A 16,958-nucleotide genomic window follows, 5' to 3' on the forward strand; every position below is an offset into this window, starting at 1 on the left:
TCTCTCTCTCTCTCTCTCTCTCTCTCTCTCTCTCTCTCTCTCTCTTCACCTGGCTCGCTAAGTTCCACTGCTGGCTGTTGCCACGAATGCCCCACGCTTCCAAATTCCTGCATCTGGCTGGGGTGTACTCTAGCACACCTGTGCCCTGACGCTGTACCTTTCTCTGGAACCCAGGTGAGTCACTGCGTGAAGGAAACCACCACACAATCTTAGTTTAGGATTCTAAACTAAACAGGTAACACAATCGCTGGGTGCAGAACCTAGCATCCTAATTTTGTAAGCTATTCTTTGTTATAAATCCTCCAGTGGCGGATCTTGGTGGATTTGCCACACAAACAGACAGCTTCTGGCTTCCTACACTCGTCTGCCTTTCTTGCTCTCAATGCCCAAAACGAAGTTCCTTTCTCCTGCCCACTCTCTTCCTCTCTCGGATCTGGAAGTACTGCCTACTTGCCCAGTGATTGGTCCCTTGTAATGTTTATTCATTAGGAGAAGGTTCGGCCACATGGATGCTTGGCCTTTAATGGAAGGACTCTGGTTTTGTTTTTGTTTTTGTTTCTTTCCCTTATTTGTTTGTTCGTTTTTTTATGTATTCTGGTATTTTTTGTCTGTATTTGTGTCTATACCAGAAGAATGCATCAGATTACACGAGTCTACAGTTAATAGATGTTTTGAGCTGCTATGTGGGTTCTGGGTGTTGAACTTCAGACCTCAGGAAGAGCAGCCAGTGCTTTTAGCCACGGAGACATCTTTCTAGCCCCTGCCATTTCTTTTAAAGAAATATGTGTATGCTTCTGTGTGTCTGTCAGGTGCATGCAAATATCCACAGAGGCCAAAAGAAGGGATGGGAGTTAAAGGCAGTAACAAGCCATCTGATGTAGATGCTGGATATCAAACTAGGGCTGTTGGAAAGAGTATCAAGTGATCTTAACTGCTGAGCCATCTTTCCAACTCAGAAGAAGAGCTCATTATTCATAACAGAGGAAAACAGAAAGCATGGGAGTATGGGGCTGGAAGATGGCTCATGGTTTTAGACCATGCTGCTTCCATCAGATGACAGCTTTACCTAGATGGGATACAGGAGGAGAGTTTGGCTGGATTTCCCATGCAAAATCTCAAGTCTGGGTCTTTGAAGCTACCCCCGAGTTCTCTCACCTTTCCACATTATGAAAGTAAAATAAAACTTGTGTGCATAAAACCCAAAGCACTGAAAGCACCTAACATCAAATCAAGCCAAACACACATTCTCTGTTATTCATCTTCACAGACTGCAAAATATAGTAAGAGGTTGGAGAGATGGTACAGACATTAAGAATGCTGGCTGCTCTTCCGAAGGACCTGGGTTTGATTACCAGAACCTACGTAGTAAGTTGTAACTCCAATTCCAGGGGATCCAATGCCCTCTTCTGGCCTTTGGGGCTCTGCATGCATGTGGTGCACAGATATGCATGTAAGCAAAACACACATATACATTAAAAACAAACAAACAAAACCAGTAAGATATTGCTATGGCCTAATGAGATAAAAATTATTTCCTGGGGCTGGAGAGATGGCTCAGCAGTTAAGAGCACTGGTTGCTCTTCCAGAGGTCCTGAGTTCAATTCCCAGCAACCACATGGTGGCTCACAACCATCTGTAATGAGATTTGATGTTCTCTTCTGGCATGTCTAAAGACAGCTACAGTGTACTCATATACATTAAATAAATATCTTTAAAAATATTTCCTTTATACTGGTCAATAAAAATATAGTGTTAGAGCAATTAGAACAAAGTTTTATTCATATCAAACTGCACTTGCATGTGTACAACAGTAGTTTCCAGGTTTGCTGAATTATTTAAACAGGAATCGCCAGGGTTCTTTCAGGAGCTCTCAGGTGGTGCTGACTTGATGGTACCCAGAGAGATATGCTGCCAGGCTTTAAAACCTACATGGGGCCTTTCACTTACCTATATAATCTCAAAGGAGTCACGTGGCAGAAAACAGATGTGAAATCAAAGAGCAATCAAGGGAAAATGTCACACAACAACCAGCTATGGCTGGTTCTGAAATGTACAGGCACCAAATGAGGTTAAATGTGGACCAAAAAAAAATTTATAGTATTTGTCCAAATAGGATTTCTTTTGTTACTTACTGCATCAAAAATAAAAACGAATGTACATTTAAAAGAAAATAAACTACAGGATATTGAAAAGGTTAAAGAATGTTTTCTAATTTTTTTAAACCAAAATAAAATGTATTAAAAGGGGACAAAAATGATCAAACCAAGTCCAAAAGGGTATATTTGAATGTAAGTACAGGAACTGCTAGGGCCAGCAACCCTAGCTGTTAACATGATGATGTTTTCATTGTTTCAAACATTTGGTTTAACTTAATCCCCAGAATATATTACTGCCAAAAGGAATCTCAATGACAAGAGCTAATGCTGTTGGTTACTCCTAAAACTATCCCCTTTTAAGTGTTGGCTTACTGGTAGTGTTTGTCAGGGAAAGGACTGTTTTTATTACCACTGTCATCAATCGCTGCGAAGTGCAGAGATACTAGCTTGTAGTCGCTATAGTTTATTTCTCTGCTGGTTAGAATCCACATGTGTGAACAAGAGACCAGGGCTCCGGGCACCGCTGCATTTCCATCAGATGACAGTTTGCTGGTGCTGGGATCCAGGGTACGCTTTGGCTGGGCTTCCAATCCAGATTCACTTGATGAAAACCAACAAAGCACACAATAACCTCCCCTTTAAAAAGCTTTTACAGAAGCAACTGGAGCAGCTCTGTTTCCGGTGTGGTGCATGGGTTGATAGCTTCTGGTACTGAGGGTGGGTCGATAGCTTCTTCAACTCGTCTCTTTAGTTTTTCACATACTCCTCAGCTTCAGATTCTCAAACAGCTCAGACCAACAACAAACAAACAAACAACAACATCAACAAAACAACAAAACAAAAATGTCGCACAAGTGACTTGCAACATGGTAAGTAAATGTGTGAATGAAATCATCTACATTAGGAAAGACTCCGAGGCGAGGAGACATTCAGAAAACTAAGCTGGGCTCCAGGTTGGTTGTCAGGTTCCCCTCAGTCATGATGTTTCTTTTGTGGGACTTGGCTTCCTGGACAGTAAAATGGGAGAGGTCTAGTTTATCAACGATGCAAACTGCAACTCTCGAGACTCTTCGGGAGAGGAGAGGTGGGAAACCCGTGGAAGCAAATTGTTTTCAATGTACCCACTGTTGGAATTCCATGTCAGATGAGGTAAGCGAATGGCATAAAAGTACTGCGATAGCCTAGAAAAAGGAAGAATGAATCTGGTAGAGTCTTTGTTGTCTAAGGGAGAGTATTTAAGGACATAGTTGGTCAGTCTTTATTTAACCAGACAGCTAATATATCTAACGGTTAGCATTACCATTGGCCTCCAGCTAGTTTATTCTCTGGAAATTCACCTTCCCTAGCTCTCGGATTTCTCTCCCACCCGTGTGCCACCAACAGCTCACAATTTTTCCTTAGGAAACTTCAGACACTTTCCTTGATTGATAGCTACTGTAACTCTTTGCAATATTAATGATATTAAGCTTTATTGCCCTCACTCTTTGTCAGTGTTAACCATGCAATGTTGCTTTGTTATTGGGAGAAAACCCAGATGAGTATCAGAGATTTCACAGGGCTAACCTCCTACCAGATAAGCCCCTTCTCAAAGTTACTTAAGTTTAAGGAACACCAGTTAGTCCAGTTATAAAAGAAGGTTAGAAATGACAGAATTATCTTGGGAAAAAAAAAAGCAGTATAAACAACAACAAAACCAGCATAGTGGTTAAAAGTACACGCCTCTGACAGCACACTGTCATCTGATGGGTGCACAGTGGGTGCAGAAGCCCTGAGCTCTCATTCACACATGTGTGGATTCTAACCAGCAGAGAAATCAACCATAGCAGCTACAAACTAGTATCTCTGCACTTTGCCGGGACTGATGACAGTGGTAACACAAACCACTTTATAGTTTCTGGAATTACTATTATCATGGAAAACATTAGTGGGAAGGCTCGATCTGAGATGCCATTTGGTCAGTGGAGAAGGGAGACAGAGAGGTAGCGATTAAAAATGTGTGAAAAAGCTTTATTTTCCTTTTTAAAAAAATTTTCTTTCTTCCTTTTTTTTTAAATTCTACTTACAAGTGACACTCTCTTTGGGACCCAGAATTTCTTTCTAAAATAAAAGGGTTTTAAGGGGAAAAATATGAACTTGGAGCCCACTAACAGCAAACCACCACATAGACTTTCAAGTCTAGATCTCTGGTCTTTTAACGAATTAAATAATCTGTAGTTCTTCCTTTCACAAACCACCGAAGTGGTTTAGGTTGTGACAAGTCAAGACAAAAGTCTTGAACACTTGGGGCTGAGGTTTCAACACTTTTGTGGAGTCAGGACACAGAGTTCTGGTCGGACATGAATGGGGGGACAGAACTCAGCAGGTGAGAATGGAGCTGGAGCTGCAAGATCTAGGAAGAGGCTACTGTGTAACTGTTCCCTTGTAGCCTAGGTCTATGGTTTTCATGATATTTCCTCCTTGCCACAGAAAGCCTCAGACTGCTAAATTAATGCAAATAATTGAGGGTAACCCTTAAGAAGATGACAAAAAGGAATGGAATCTTCCCTGGAAGGATTTGTCTTCCAGTCATTTTGAGCTCAGTTTCCATAGGGGGCATAGTAGAAACCTTACTAAAGGTGAACCACATTTTACAATTCTAAAATACGGGGAAATGATTACACTGTTTCAATGTTACAAAGGTTTGGATTAGAACCCTCGAACTAATGCAACTTTCAAATAAAAGGGACATCTCTGAAATGTCTAAAAACTTAACCTTGAGAACCAGAACAAAAGGTCAATAAAGCTGTGAAAAGATAGTCAGTACATTTTTAAAGCTACCAAATATAAATGTTAGAAAATAAAGGTTAAGTAGATTATCAGGCACAGCTAAAGAAGGAGCTTATTGAACTCAAATACAAATCTGAGGAAGTTGTTCAGAATTAGGCATAAGAAAATGATAGAATTTATGACTAAAAGGAAAATCTGATATATTCCTAATTAGAGAAAAGAAAGACATCAGAGCTGAAAGGGAGGTGGGATTTTAAAAAGAGATGGTTGAGTATCTGTTGAAGTTCTTTCAAAAAGAAAAAAAAAACCAAACATCTTTACATTTATAAAGTACAAGTTCTAAGCAACATGTGTGTTAGAATTGGGTTCAAAAAGAGTTAGATACAGACATTCCCTCATTGAGTTTATATAGTCCATGAAAAGAAGTCATAGAGACACATACAAAACTAACACAGAAAACAAGTATGCCACAGAAAATTGATTGTTGCTTCTGGTTTAAAGGACTATCTCCACAAAATATTGGAGCAGGTGATGTTTATCTTGGATCTCAGTAGATGGATAAACTGGGTGCCATCAGAGAATCTGTAATCCACTGGATATGTCTGCTTGGCCTCTCTAAGGCACATTTCTAGTGACACCATTCCCCACTCAGAATTGTCAAGACTCATTAATTTTTTTCAAGAGAAATCCATGAATGCTTTTGCCATAATATGCACCCAACACATATTCTGAAACTTATTTCTTCTGTACTCACTTCCTGAAGACTGTAACTCAGGCAGGTGTATTCATTTTTAAAAGTTTATTTGTTAGTGTGTGTGTGTGTGTTTATGTGTGTGTGTGTTTATGTGTGTGTGTGTTTATGTGTGTGTGTGTTTTGCCTCTGTATATGCAAACCTCCTGTAATGCATAAGTGGTTTCCACAGAGGCCAGAAGAGGGTGTCAGATTCCCTGGAATAGGAGTTAAAAATAGTTGTGAGCTGCTATGTGGAAGGTGAGAATCAAACTTGGGTCCTCATCAAGAGCAACAAGTGTTCTTAATTACTGAGCCATCTCGTTAACCCCTACATTAGGATTCCTTATGCTTTTGCTGTGTACCTGATCATTTTCCCTACCCCTTCCTGTTTCCCTACACAGAATACCTGTAAGTAAAAGGCAAGATTTGGGATCTGTATCTTAAAAGTAACTGACAGGTTTTGAATATTTTTTTATGTCTTATTTTTTTTCAGACAGGATATTTTGAGTTCCCAGGCCAGATAAAGAATGGTAGAATATTACCTATACCTTGGACATTTCCCAGAGAGCTTAGTAGGAATGGGGCCACTCCCTACCCAAATCAGGCTTGGGCCTACTCAACTCTATAGAGACAAAGGCCACAGGTCATGATAAAGCCAACTAGGCTTCTGTTTCCCTGCCAGAGAACTGGATTCTCACAAACTATGTGACAAGCAGTCTGCTAATCGGGCTGATACACTTGGAAGGCCCCTGCCCCCTATTGCAGCATCCGCTCCGTTATCCTTATTCCTCCTCCTCCCCACTTGAGCTGTAGAAGCTAGTCTGGCTATTTCAATAAACAAGCTGTCCTCAGAAACAGTCTCCCTGGTCATTCAAACCCACTGTATCCACTACCACTCGAGACCCAGCTCCCCAGATCCTCCTCGACCTAAGACACAGATACACAACAGCCAATCTGGGGTGGAGGACCCACATAATGCCACGATTGTAGCACAGTCTGACATGAGCTTCTCCTGCCTCAGATTCCCAGACTTCTGGAATTTCAGCGCATGGGTCACTTTACCCCAACCTTTGACTACTTTGAGCAGGAGAATCATGCCTTCAGAAATGACTCTTAGGGACCAGGCTTTGCTCCTTGCCTGTGCAGCTCAGTAGAGCTGGCCCTAGTACTGTGGGCCCCAGAGAGCCCACACTGAGAGTGTGAGAGCAGGATTGCTGTCCCAGCCCCTTGCATGCTGCAGCACTCTGGAGAGCTAGCCCTACCCCTCACCTGGGCAATGCAGAAGAGCTGGCCCAAGTAGCATGATTGTGGAAGAACTGCACCCAATGGTGTGAACATGGGAGAGCTTTCAGGTTGACCAGTTCAGCTATTACCCAGCCCAGCTACCATCTAGGGCTTTGAGTTAGCCCACCCCCAAATCTACCTCATCTATGAACTACTGGAGTTAGTGAAGGGGCTGGTTCTACAGAACCAAAACTGCAACATCGCGATGACACAGGGCAACAATAGGATATCTGAGAGGAGTCCCAGATAGGATCCAGTATTGATAGTGTAGCAGAAGCCAGAGGCCTCAAACCAGACCAACAACTCATTTCAATGAACATTTACAAGAAAAGAAAAATTGTTTAGACAAACAATTGTGAGACACACCATGACACATGACAGTTTCCACGGTGAGATTTGGGGTGGGGGAGGGGAATTGTTTGTTTCCTACTTTGTTTTCTTTTGGAGGAGGTTGTAAGGGCGGAAGACAGATATGGAGGGATGGGGAGATGAGTTGGATCAAGGTGCATGAGGTGAAATTCATAAAGAATCAATAACAAGTGAAAAAATAAAAGAAAAAATGCCCCCAGGATGTATAGGGAAGACTAGAAAAGGAGGTGCCTGGAGCCAGTGCTCCATCCCGGAATGTTCCCACTGGATGGTGTGTGAGGCACTGGGTGGCTCATTAAGTCAGATGAGGAAGGTTGCACACCAATTCAGTCTTAGAGATTTTGCACACAAATGTAAAAATCTTAGCAGCACATTATCACAACCAAGACAAAGACATCTAAATACTACTCATTATCTTGGCTTCGCTGGGCTGCCTACGAAAGTGAACTGCTTCTAAGGTGTCCATGAATGTCCAATATCAGAGTGCCAGTCCAGTTCCAAACAGCTAAGGGAAAACCTAGGTATGACTTTGATGGTGCTAATTTTGCCTACAGATCATTATTTTTATATGGCTGTATACCCAGGCTAATCTTAGAATTATTCTTCAGTTCTAAGGGGATACCGTAGGTATTGGATGGTGCCATTTTTGCCTACAGATTGTTATTTTTATGTGGATGCAAAACCAGGGTAATCTTAGAATTATTTTCTAGTCCTTCTACAAAACACAAAATTCTTCCCAAGGTCTGCTTGTTTTTTGTTTGTTGTTGTTTTGGTTTGGTTTTTTGTTTTTTGTTTTTTGTTTTGTTTGCTTTCTTAGTTTTCTGGTGGCTTCATTTGGAGACAGAGTTTCATTGTGTAGTCTCAGGCAGCTTGAGCTTGCTATTGTCCTGCCTCAATCTCTCCACTGCTGGGAGGGGTTACAGGATTGAGCTGTGAAGCCTGACTTCTCACTTTTAAGAAGTAGTTTTCAAAAGCATTGATAGAGTTGATTTGCAAGGTTACCCCTAGTAAGGATCATTGTGATCATTGTGTTTTCTAGAACAAAGCCCATTAGCAGTTGGGCCTCTAGCCCTTGAGCACATACATAGGAGCTCCAAGTGGACAGATCAGTAAGTAGATCAGTCCTGCTGTTTCTTCCGCGAAGAACTGATTCTCTGTAGAAATTGCTGCTTTCCCAATCTCAGAGCTGTGCTGTGCTTCTTGACCTTAATCTTTGAGAAGATTATGAAATGTTTGAAATGGGACATGCATCACCATTTAAAAAAATAAAATGTTACCTCAACAGCTATTTTTCCAGGGAAAGTGAGTATAAATCAAATTTTTGTAAGTCAAATCTTATTTTTTAATGTCCTGGAGGACTCATTATTTAATAAAACAGCACAGAGCAAATAATCATATTGTGATTTGGCTTTTATAAGCCCAGGCACACCTGGGTCACACTGTCATGGTTTTAGGACTCACTGACTCTATAGAAGAATTTGAAGGTTGCCAGCTCTGCTTTGGACTCAGTTCAAGAGAATTAAGTTATTGAGTCCTGAGGCTCTTGTTACAAGGCAGTCTTGTTCATAACTGTCTCAGCATGGATTCTGTAGAAAGTGCTTTTTTAAAAAAATGTGGAAATCTACTATAAGTTTTAAAGGACATTAAGCAAATTAATATGTTTTGGTTATGTGTGATGATGTTCTCATGTTAACCACAAGCATGTATCTGAGTAAATATTAAAGTACTCTATGTAAAATACAACAAGTCTCTTATTTACTGCCAGTGAACTCTTAATAATTTTGTGTACTGAGAGCAAAGACCACAGCCAGACTCATGGAGAGTTAAAACGAAAAGTGCTGAAGAAACAAAACAGAATGTTTTAAAAGGATGAAAGAAAAAAGAACTTAGTTCGCTAAAAATCACTTTCTGTGAAATTGCTGTGTGGCTTTCAACTCACAGACAGAGCAGCAGGGTGACCTAGAAACATTAGACATCTTCAGATACCCTCTCTGGATGGGTTGTGAGGAAGGACACATGCTTTGTGAGGCCAGGGCAGGAGAGAAGCATCTTTCAGTTCCTTTCCTGGTTCTCGCCATGTGGTTTGGGTTCCCCTGGGTTCTGCTATGTCAGCCTGTCTGGACCGTCTTTGGTATTACATACTGACAGTAGCTTGGTATTAGGGACTGATTTGTCAGTTCTCATGTACACAAGGATTTTTAAGAGTATGTAATCCAAACCCACATACACACTGGTGCCCGTTCAAGCTGCAATGTTAAAGTGAAGATCCAGTTACAGCAATTCCATATACATCAAACCCTTGGGTTCTGCTGTGTGAAGAGACAGCAGGCTGACCAAAGCAAAAGTATCTCATTACAGCTGTGAATGAGAAGACAGAGCCCAAGACCACACACACACACACACACACACACACACACACACACACACACACAGAGAGAGACAGAGAGAGAGAGAGAGAGCGAGCGAGCGAGCGAGCTCCTTGTCATTATTTTAACTTTCAAAACATCAGAGCTTGGAGCTGTAAATAGTTACACTTATCAAGTCTCTTCTACAAAGCAAACTCCATACTTTGTATATTATTTTTAATTCCCACACTTATCCTGCAGGATGTACATAATTATTACAACTGTACAAAGAAGGAAATGGGAACTCAGAGAAACTCAGTCGTTTGCCTGAATTCACATAGTTGGTTAAAATGAAATACTATATTTGAACCTTCAATGTATCAAACTCTTAAGATATTAAAATCTGCCGTGTGTGTGTGTGTGTGTGTGTGTGTGTGTGATGGTTGTCATCTTTATCTCCATACTTAGGAGACAAGTGTGTGAGTTTGTTTCTTAAATATGTGTGTGTATATCAATAGATAGATAGATAGATAGATAGATGGATGGATAGATAGATAGATAGATAGATAGATAGATAGAGATGGATAGATCTTGCTGGCTGAGGACTTATCTCATGTACAGTGCTCCTAAAATCTGACTATGGCTATCTCTTAGCAACAGCAAGAATGGCCATGCAGGAAGAGAAACATGTTCATGCTTCAGATGAAAATTTCAAAATTTGGTCAATTTAAGGCACAGCCTTCAGAATGCCCACAACGAAGAAGGGAAGGATGATGAGAGTAAACAAAAACTGTAAGGGTGGAGGGGGAGGAATAAAAGGCAGAGAGGCCACGGAAAAACAGGGAAGCAACGGAAGAAGAGTGGGGGAAGGGCTGCCCATTTGATGGGGATCCAGGAAATTTCTCCAGAGTCTTTTGGCCTCTTAGACTCAAAGGCAACAAAACTGGGCGATGGGTGATTTCTACAAAGGCCAGAGAAGGTGTAGGTTTTAAATGAGTAGAGTTAGACACCGCCCTTTCTGAGACCAAAGCAGGAAAAAGGGGTTCAGCTGCCGGAGTGATTTAACCAGACAGAAATCTTGGCCAGATACGTTCAAGAGTGGTGCTTCTCAAACTGCACTCTTTTGGGGAATCGCCTGAGAATATGTCCTTTCGAGTTGGTGGGGCTAACGGGACCCTGAGATTTTGGGTCTCTAATAAAGTCCAGGTAATGTTTGGCTTCTAGAGCATCCGCGTAACGTGCAAGTTATGCAGAGTGCTTGAGCGGCACCGCAGACTTCCTGGATCTGAGAATCTGCATGTTAACAAGATCCCCAGGTGATTCGTGTGCACATTAAACTTTGGCAGCATTCTTCTAGACGATTCTTTGTTTAATGCAAAGATCTAAAGAGGGCCTCTGGCATTGCACGCCAGCAGTCTGGCTTCTTTCTGGGGCTCTGTATCCCTCAGGAGAGAAAGATTTGTGCCCCCGAGTAGCAGCTCCTCCAGATCCTAAGCCGGTAGCAGCGCCGGGAGTTGCTCTCCTCGTAATCCTCTTCGCTGGGTTCCTTCCCACCCCAAGTCGCGCTTCCCTGGGGCGCCCCAGCTGTGTCCCACCCCCAAGCCTAGGCGGCTACTGTGCACAGCTGGAGCCCTCCGTGGCTGGAGCTTCCAAGCTGCGGCGGCCGAGAGAGCCAGGCGGGGGCGCCGCAGACTAGGCTGTGCGGGAAGAGACCGCGCCCGGAGCCGGGAGCCCAGAGAGGGTCGCCAGAGAGACGCGCGGGGGAGCGCGAGCTCCGTGTGGGCTGCCAACCCGAGTAGCTTCTGCGCCACCCTGGCGCGGCCGGGTACCGCGCGAGTCGCGGATCACACCAAGGAGGCGGCGTGTATTACCTCGATCCGTGGCCCTTCGTACACAGCTTCCAGCCTCGAGGGCCAGTAGTCAGCCGATTAGCTCTGAGAAAGAACCCGTTATCACTCGGAGCTGGCTCGGGAGCCTGGGAAGTTCGGATTGATGCAATGACTATTTAAAACCAGCATCGCACTTTCTTCCAAACCTGCACACCCCCTCCCCTTTTATTTTGGGTAGGCTTCTGGGAGCAGGTGGATGTTGCAGGGAGAAGGGGCAGGGTCAGTTTGCCAAGAAAACTGGGATCAAAAGCGCAATGTACAAAAGGGTGACATTTACAAGGTGGAGGAGGTGGCCGGCCAGCTGAGGCCGGCCGCTGATCCAGCCTTGTGAGCTCGCCCTTGGCCGGCCTGCAGCTTTGCGCGATTACGCTGCGGCCGCGGTGCAGAACGAGGATTTCGCAGGAAGAGGAGACTATAGGGCGCTGGGTGTGCGCGCAGCCGGGAGGGACGACCCTGCATCCCCACGCCGCTGGCCAGATGCACGCGAAAGCCTGACTGGCGCCGGGCTCTCGCCGCACAGCGGTGCGAAGCGCGGATTCCCCGCCGGCAGCTTCGTGTTCAAGGCCAAGCCCGACCGCCGGTTGAGAGTTAACATCTTTGAGTACAACGGTCTGAGGCAGGGGGATACAAGCCCTGGCCCTTGCAGAAACCAACGAAAGTGTGCGTTTCTCGGTCGGAGGATGTCAAACAGAATCAGGAGTCTGAACATTTCCGAAAGCTTCCGTGTTCTGTCTCGAGACTCATCGGATTTGTTCAAACTTTCGCGAGTGTGTGAATGTACGCGTGTCTCCACCCTTTCCTGCTCCCCTCCACCCCCACCCCGCCCTTGCCGGCCGAAGTCGTCCTATATAGCGATGATAAATATCCCTGTTGATCACTTGATTGATTACCTCCCTGAAAGGTCACGCGGGCTCGCAGTAATTTCCTTTTGCCTAAGGCTCCCTTTTCACTTTTACTCCAATACGACAGCTCCGAATGCACGGGATCTTTATTTTTGATTTTAACCCCTAAATGCAACCCCTCCCGAAAACAATGCAGACAAGAAAAATCGAATAAAATCAACTCGAGACCTTTCTGTACTCTCGCAGCCTCCCTCCTGGTCTTTACTCCTTTCTTCTCTTTGGTTGCCTCCACCCCCTCCTTCTCCGGCCCCCTCTTCCCAGCTTCAATGTATTCTGGACACTGTTTAATAGATGAGTGTCTTGCAAGTAAACTCAGGCGTCCCTTGGGTCTGCATTTCATGTCTGTGACGCTCTCCCTTTCTCTCCTGTGGACTGAAAATTCGGATTTAAACCACCAGACAAGCTATTAATTTAGCTAGGCTACCCAGGGTCTTGAACCCAATTAATTTCTAATAATTATAGCCCAAGGGGGCTAGATAGATCTCCCTGCCTCTTTCTTTTATTGCCACACCACGCCACCGAGGTCAGCATATAATAATAAAGTGTATATTTTGAAAGCGATCCCCAGAACAAGTGAGTTATTGCAATGAATGAAAATTGTTTCCATTTTGGCTAATTGAGCCCCTGGCCGAAAGCTGGACTCTGAGACTAAATAAAGAGAACTGTTTCATTTCAACATGAAGAAACTCCTGCCTACCTCTGGTCACCCAGTGAGAGTTTAATTTCTTAACAGCCAACCTGAAACCCAGCGTTGGATAAACAGTATTAATAATTACATTACAATGATTAAATTAATCTTGCTGGTAGCCAGGCGAATATAGGTTTCGATTCAATAGCATGTAAAGTTCACTGCACAAAGACAATAGGCCAAGAAATACCTCCATAAAGAATTCAAACTTTCTTCTAAAGGTAATGTGGGGTTGGCTCAATTATAGTGCCAGGAAAGGAAAGGAACATTTCCGGTTCCTCGCTGTTTCTAGCATTAATTAAAGAAACAGTTGGAAAGAGGTATACTGATCTGCCTCTTCCTTTTCAGTAACGTATCTTCCTTTCAATTCCTACCTCTATCTCCCCATTTCTGCTCAAAGAAAGAAAAAAAAGAAAGGGTGGGGAAAACAACGCACACGTGCGCGGGCACACACACACCAAACAAACCGAGTTATTAAGCTCATGAATTTTTCCAGGATGCCAGTTTCCATAGGAGGAAAGGCAAGAAAAACTTAGGTCTCCCGTGTCTGCCCCCCCAGGAAACGAATTCGAGCAGAAGGAAAGGCAGGCAGGCATGTGTGCAGGGACAGAGAAAGCAGTTTCAGCTTCTCCAATTTGTCAGCCCCCCCATCCCCACCCCCTCTCCGAAACTGCTTAGATCCGTGGTCAGAAGGTGTTAGCAACTCCGGAGGCCGCAACAGAAAGTCACCTGCTGTGATCTCATGCCTGGGACCAGGGACAGGTGGAGTTGACAGGGACCAGGAGCTTGGGAATGAGAACCCACTGGGGCAGCGGCAGGGACCAGGGGACCGTTTCCTAGCATGCGGTGTGGCACAGCCATCTGAGGGGCATTCGCTCCATCAGGTTGAACACACTTGAACTAGCAAGTTAGCTTTTTCCCTACTGCACACTTAGGGCAGGAAACAAGAGACACTGAAAGAAAAGGGAGAAAAATAAATAAATCAGCGTTGAAGTTGAAAAAATTTTTAAAATACTCTGACTACGTTGATTTAGTTGTTTTATTTTATTTTTTTATGTTTTGAAGAAAGGTGCCACGTCTTTTCATACTGATTCAACTTGTGGACACAAAAGACTGTTTACTCCTGCAGTTAGAAGAAGCCGTATTCAACCACTTCTGCAGAAATTTTAGAAAGACCTTTGAGAAAGACTAGTTCACTGAAGGATAAGGTTGGGAACTTTAAACACCAGAAGGAATGGGTACCCCAGCCACCTACCACTGCCCTGAGCCCCCAACTTTCTGTAAAGGTTTAAAAGACAGATCTTTTCATCTGAAGATTTGGAGATTCTTGATTTGGTTCTGTCTTTCGCCCTCTGACTATTGCCTTTTACTGAAACCACCCTATCCTATAGTCAGCTACAAGATTTATACTTTCCAAGCACCAACAGGTCCAGTGTCCAAGTGGGTCTTATTTTTAATCTCAGAGTTTGGTAACATGGTCCCTTCCTTTCTTAGAAACGTCCACCAGATCTAACCCAGGTATTGACAGACTCCTTGGGGATTGAGGCGAGGGGAACATTTGGGGAGGTGAGAAGGGAGGATGGGTCCTTCACACATCTAAGTTTTCTTTTCTTTTTTTTCCACAGGGAGGCCAGTGATATGAAACATCCCAGCCATAATTTTCTCCTGTTCAAGATACTCTGCTGTTTCCAGGTGCCAGACCCTGGAGAAGTCCATTTCCTTTCTGGGGAGGTCAAACAATTCTAGGTTCTGAGAGCTGGGGTCCTCTTGGGTTGCCCTCTGTCTTCTACCCTAAGTAACGCTCCGCAAAATGTCTCTTACATCCAAGAAGCTGCTATAGGAAGCCCGTGTCTTTCCGCTAGAATTTTTCCATAGAGAATCTTACTCCCTCTTTCCTAGGAGAATATTTACTGGTCAGAAGGGGGTCACTCCTAAGAGAGAGTAACTAGTAGATTTGGGGTGGGTGGGTGGGATATTTAGTGTTGTAGAACCATGTTGATACAAGCAGTAGTCATTGGTGTCTTTGCACACACTAAAAGTACCAACTCTCTCTCTCTCTCTCTCTCTCTCTCTCTCTCTCTCTCTCTCTCTCCTGCATGCAGTAGGCTACTGGAGCTCTAGTAGATCTTGTAAAATCCCAGGTGCCTCTGTGGGGGAGGGGAGATGACAGAATTCCCTGGGGTTCACGTGTGTGGGCTCCAGAATTTTCTCCTCTGGAAGCTGTTTTCACTACTGTTCTCTGCCATTTCCTCCTTTACCTCCTCTGTCTCTTCCTCATATTTCAAGGTTACACAACTGTCTCCCTTGGGAGCTGTAGCTTGGTTCTCTAGGGACCTATATTTTATGTCTGAATGCCCCTGGAATTACACAGCTCTGGGGAGGGAAAGGCGATGGGCATCCTTAGTTGAGGTAGGTTCCGTAATCTTTGGTTTTCTTGGCCACTGGAGCCCCTAGGAATTGAACGTAGATATTAGCTCTCTCACAACCACAGTCCGAGCTCAGACAAAAAGAATACCAACAGGTGCAACTGAGTTCCCAACAATCCAGCTTGTCCTCCATTGCTCTCTTAAAGAGCCCAGGACCAGCTTTCCCTCCTGTTTCTTCTGACTTGAGTTTTAGGATGGTAGCAGCACCCGCACGGAAAAGATTGCAACTTTCTTTTATGGTGTCTGGCAGGATTTGCAGCAGATATTAATGGAGACATAAATAGCACGTGGAAGGTATTGAACACAAGTGTTTAATGCAAGAAGGTTGTACTAAGAGAAAAAATCCATACTGAGTTGGGAGTGATTCATACCTCGAACACACCTAACCCCTTGCGCCCTTATTTCTGCCTGCACACTTCATTAGTATTCTGTAATTAGGCATATTTCAACAATGTACTTTTTGTATTTTCTAGGTATGCGGATGGAATTTCCCCCCCTTCCTCCTTCTGGTGACCCGAGAGGTTGTAGGTTTCAGTGAGTGAGTGGAAATGGCAGGCAGGCTGAGTAGCAGCAGGAGGCCGGAAGGTGCCGGCCGACCTTAGGCAAGGCAGGAGGTCTTGGATGTCAAACGTCCAGCCCGGCGGGACCTGGGCATCAAGGCCGATTGTTGCTACTTGATGGAAACATACTACTGAACTGTTCCAAGGATAGCAGCTACCGTAGGTATTACAAGGATAGCAGCTACCGTTGGTACTACAGCTAAAACTGTAACTGAGCTGGTTACTCATCCAAAACGGAAGCCCCAGGAACTTCAGGAGGAGAGGCAGCAACGGCAGATCTCTCAAGTTCAAGATGCTTCTCTCTTTCTGATAATGCGTTCACGATCCAGCCCTCAACCTAGTTCTTTTGTAGACGGAAAGATTTATACTAAAGTTTTTTTTTCCTCCTTCGCTCGTTTCCCCTATAGACAATGTAATTTATGGTGGAGAAAACATTAATAATAATTATAATATAGGCTTATTGTTTACTTCCACACAGACATAGTCCTCTGCTCCACGAATCAATTCTCTATCCAAGACTTTTCATTTCTTTTCTTTTTCTTTCTTTTTTTTCTTCTCGTTTTAGCGAAGTGTCTGCTCCCCTCCAGCTCCCCGCGCTCGCTCCCCCCCCCCTGCCGCCCTCCCCGTAGCTCCCTTTCTCCGCCTCCTCGGCGATTGCCATCTGACAAGATCTCCAAATCAAAGTGATAAATCGCTCCAAACTTTTTTTGGCGGCGCTGAGATGTTGGAGGGGCGTCTAACGCGCATGTGCGAAGGTGTCCAAACTGACAATGCTAGAGATAGCGAGTGTGGATTGAGAGAAAGAGAGAGAGGGAGGGAGAGAGAGTGAAAGACCGAGTGTGTGCGTGTGTGCGAGAGAGAGAGAGAGAGAGAGAGAGAGAGAGAGAGAGAGAGAGAGAG

The 16,958-nt window shown here is 44.1% G+C and overlaps 1 protein-coding gene across 1 annotated transcript in view; it reads left to right on the plus strand.

The window, feature by feature from the left end:
• Nucleotides 1-16,710: 16,710 nt before the first annotated feature.
• Mecom (MDS1 and EVI1 complex locus) overlaps nucleotides 16,711-16,958 on the plus strand; it is a 541,930-nt gene continuing 541,682 nt past the window's right edge. The window contains exon 1 of the mRNA XM_028761727.1: nucleotides 16,711-16,958. This exon is cut by the window's right edge and continues 191 nt beyond it. The gene's annotated coding sequence lies outside the window, so the exon portion shown is untranslated.

This window comes from Grammomys surdaster, unplaced genomic scaffold (assembly GCF_004785775.1).
Source record: "Grammomys surdaster isolate TR1022 unplaced genomic scaffold, NIH_TR_1.0 62, whole genome shotgun sequence".
Classification (NCBI taxonomy): Eukaryota; Metazoa; Chordata; class Mammalia; order Rodentia; family Muridae; genus Grammomys; species Grammomys surdaster.